The sequence below is a fragment of the Ictalurus punctatus genome, unplaced genomic scaffold (assembly GCF_001660625.3).
Source record: "Ictalurus punctatus breed USDA103 unplaced genomic scaffold, Coco_2.0 Super-Scaffold_197, whole genome shotgun sequence".
NCBI lineage: Eukaryota > Metazoa > Chordata > Actinopteri > Siluriformes > Ictaluridae > Ictalurus > Ictalurus punctatus.
This window is the reverse complement of record NW_026521094.1, coordinates 378,999-383,114: the sequence shown is the minus strand read 5'-3', so window position 1 is coordinate 383,114 and position 4,116 is coordinate 378,999. Positions and strand designations below refer to the sequence as shown.

Sequence of the window (4,116 nt, the reverse complement as noted above, 5' to 3'; positions counted from 1 at the left end):
GGGAAATGTCTCTGGAGGTTGACCATTTTGCCCGAAAATAGTGCATCATGCCTGGGGAAGCCCATAGCTGATGCCCCTGATGGAGCTCGGGTCAAGGGAAATGTCTGTGGAAGTCTGCCATTTTGCCCGAAAATAGTGCACAGTGCCTGGGGAAGCCCATAGCTGAAGCCCCTGATGGAGCTCGGTTCAAGGGAAATGTCCCTGGAAGTCTGCCATTTTGCCCGAAAATAGTGCATCATGCCTGGGGAAGCCCATAGCTGATGCCCCTGATGGAGCTCGGTTCAAGGGAAATGTCTCTGGAGGTTGACCATTTTGCCCGAAAATAGTGCATCATGCCTGGGGAAGCCCATAGCTGAAGCCCCTGATGGAGCTCGGGTCAAGGGAAATGTCTGTGGAAGTCTGCCATTTTGCCCGAAAATAGTGCACAGTGCCTGGGGAAGCCCATAGCTGAAGCCCCTGATGGAGCTCGGTTCAAGGGAAATGTCTCTGGAAGTCTGCCATTTTGCCCGAAAATAGTGCATCATGCCTGGGGAAGCCCATAGCTGATGCCCCTGATGGAGCTCGGTTCAAGGGAAATGTCTCTGGAGGTTGACCATTTTGCCCGAAAATAGTGCATCATGCCTGGGGAAGCCCATAGCTGAAGCCCCTGATGGAGCTCGGGTCAAGGGAAATGTCTGTGGAAGTCTGCCATTTTGCCCGAAAATAGTGCACAGTGCCTGGGGAAGCCCATAGCTGAAGCCCCTGATGGAGCTCGGTTCAAGGGAAATGTCTCTGGAAGTCTGCCATTTTGCCCGAAAATAGTGCATCATGCCTGGGGAAGCCCATAGCTGATGCCCCTGATGGAGCTCGGTTCAAGGGAAATGTCTGTGGAAGTCTGCCATTTTGCCCGAAAATAGTGCATCATGCCTGGGGAAGCCCATAGCTGAAGCCCCTGATGGAGCTCGGTTCAAGGGAAATGTCCCTGGAAGTCTGCCATTTTGCCCGAAAATAGTGCATCATGCCTGGGGAAGCCCATAGCTGATGCCCCTGATGGAGCTCGGTTCAAGGGAAATGTCTCTGGAGGTTGACCATTTTGCCCGAAAATAGTGCATCATGCCTGGGGAAGCCCATAGCTGAAGCCCCTGATGGAGCTCGGGTCAAGGGAAATGTCTGTGGAAGTCTGCCATTTTGCCCGAAAATAGTGCACAGTGCCTGGGGAAGCCCATAGCTGAAGCCCCTGATGGAGCTCGGTTCAAGGGAAATGTCTCTGGAAGTCTGCCATTTTGCCCGAAAATAGTGCATCATGCCTGGGGAAGCCCATAGCTGATGCCCCTGATGGAGCTCGGTTCAAGGGAAATGTCTGTGGAAGTCTGCCATTTTGCCCGAAAATAGTGCATCATGCCTGGGGAAGCCCATAGCTGAAGCCCCTGATGGAGCTCGGTTCAAGGGAAATGTCCCTGGAAGTCTGCCATTTTGCCCGAAAATAGTGCATCATGCCTGGGGAAGCCCATAGCTGATGCCCCTGATGGAGCTCGGTTCAAGGGAAATGTCTCTGGAGGTTGACCATTTTGCCCGAAAATAGTGCACTGTGCCTGGGGAAGCCCATAGCTGAAGCCCCTGGTGGAGCTCGGTTCAAGGGAAATGTCTCTGGAGGTTGACCATTTTGCCCGAAAATAGTGCACAGTGCCTGGGGAGGCCCATAGCTGAAGCCCCTGGTGGAGCTCGGTTCAAGGGAAATGTCTGTGGAAGTCTGCCATTTTGCCCGAAAATAGTGCATCATGCCTGGGGAAGCCCATAGCTGAAGCCCCTGGTGGAGCTCGGTTCAAGGGAAATGTCTGTGGAAGTCTGCCATTTTGCCCGAAAATAGTGCATCATGCCTGGGGAAGCCCATAGCTGAAGCCCCTGGTGGAGCTCGGTTCAAGGGAAATGTCTGTGGAAGTCTGCCATTTTGCCCGAAAATAGTGCATCATGCCTGGGGAAGCCCATAGCTGAAGCCCCTGATGGAGCTCGGTTCAAGGGAAATGTCTCTGGAAGTCTGCCATTTTGCCCGAAAATAGTGCATCATGCCTGGGGAAGCCCATAGCTGATGCCCCTGATGGAGCTCGGTTCAAGGGAAATGTCTCTGGAGGTTGACCATTTTGCCCGAAAATAGTGCATCATGCCTGGGGAAGCCCATAGCTGATGCCCCTGATGGAGCTCGGTTCAAGGGAAATGTCTGTGGAGGTTGACCATTTTGCCCGAAAATAGTGCACTGTGCCTGGGGAAGCCCATAGCTGAAGCCCCTGGTGGTGCTCAGTGTCTCCGGTGGGGTTTTTTTTTTTCTAAGTCCGAAAATTTTTCTAAGTCCGGAAATTTTTCTAAGTCCGAAAATTTTTCTAAGTCCGGAAATTTTTCTAAGTCCGAAAATTTTTCTAAGTCCGAAAATTTTTCTAAGTCCGAAAATTTTTCTAAGTCCGAAAATTTTTCTAAGTCCGAAAATTTTTCTAAGTCCGAAATTTTTTCAAAGTGAGGTTTTCACCGTCGGGGCGTGAGAACCAGGCGCTCTCCCCCGATCCCGCATCCCGGCCGGAGTGCACTTCTTCGGGCTCGCCCCTCGGCCGGAGGACCCTCACTCGGGGTGGTTTCCAGAGGGGTACCGTCGGGCTCATGAGCGATCGTAGGAATTGACGGGGTCCAAGCACTCCGGGATGGCGGTTATGCCCGGCTACTCCGTCCGAGGGAAGAGGCGCCCGAGGCGGCTCCCGCGTCTCTCCCCGGTCCCCGGATAGCCCGCGGAGCTTCTGATTTCTTCCATTTTCGCCGTTTTCAGAGCTCCGCTCTCCCCCGTCTCTCGGAGTGCCCGGTGGTGGTGAGGTCGAGGGGAGTGAGCGGGAGGCCCGGGGACGGGACCGGGAGGGCGGCCTCCGCGTCCGTCTCGCGTGGGCCTTCCACGGAGGACGGTTCCGCTTTCGCCCGTCGTCCGTTCAGAGTCCTGAACTTTTTCCTAAGTGCCGTTTTCACCTCCGGGGTGCAAGGACCGGGCGCCCTCTCCGCGTTTCGCCCCCCGACCCGACGCGCGCCCCCCCGGGCCGCCCCCGCGCCCCGTCCCTCGTCCGGACGGCGTCCGCAGAGGTGGGGTTTCGCGGAGGGGTGCCGTCGGGCTTGTGAGCGATCGTAGGAATCGACGGGGTCCAAGCACTTCGTGGCGGCGGTCGTGCCGGGCGACGCCGTCCGAGAGAAGGGACCGCGAAGGCGGCTTCGACGTCTGTCTCTCGGGGCCCTCCCGGAGGACCCGGCCCTCTTCCTTTCGCTCTCGCCCGCGCCAAAGTGCGGTTTTCCCCTCCGGGGTGCAAGAACCGAGCACTTCCGACCACGGTCGTCGCGCGCCCCCGAGAGAAGAGACCAACGCGGAGGCGGCTCCGCGGTCTTTCTCTCAACCCTGGTAGATACGAATACGTCGCACGCCTGGGGTAGGCTCCTGCCCGGCTTCGGCCGCTATGGGCACGGCGGTCGCTACCCCGCCCCGCGTGTCGTCCCCGCGAACCCGAACGTCGACGGGTCCTCCCGGACCCGGAGCCGTGACGGGGAGAGCGAGAGCCCCCCCCTCTCGGAGAGAGTCGTATACGGCCGGTCCCCTACGTCCCGACTCAGTCGGCCCTACGCTTCGGGGTCCGGCCGGCCCGGGGCCCCCCGGCAACCGCAGCACGCGGGGACGGGGGCGCCGCCCGGGCCGGCCCGCCCGCGGAGGATCACAGTTTTCCTAGGTCCGCCAGCCCGACCGAGCGAGAGAGAAAAAAAAAAAAAGCGCGTCCGCCGCCGGCCCTCGTCCGCCCGCCCCCGCGCCGGGGGAGGGCGGCGGGCCGCGCGGCGTGACCCCCACCCACCCGGGGCTCCCGGCGCTACCTGGTTGATCCTGCCAGTAACATATGCTTGTCTCAAAGATTAAGCCATGCAGGTCTAAGTGCACACGGACTGTACAGTGAAACTGCGAATGGCTCATTAAATCAGTTATGGTTCCTTTGATCGCTCCACACGTTACTTGGATAACTGTGGCAATTCCAGAGCTAATACATGCAAACGAGCGCTGACCCTCCTCTCCCTCTCGGGGGAGCCGGGCTGGGGATGCGTGCATTTATCAGACCCAAAACCCATCCGTGG

General features: G+C 58.1%; 1 non-coding gene across 1 annotated transcript in view; it reads left to right on the top strand.

The window, feature by feature from the left end:
- Positions 1-3,858: 3,858 nt before the first annotated feature.
- Positions 3,859-4,116, top strand: part of LOC128631104 (18S ribosomal RNA) — a 1,872-nt gene continuing 1,614 nt past the window's right edge. Inside the window, exon 1 of the ribosomal RNA XR_008395252.1 lies at positions 3,859-4,116. This exon is cut by the window's right edge and continues 1,614 nt beyond it. This is a non-coding gene — a ribosomal RNA (18S ribosomal RNA).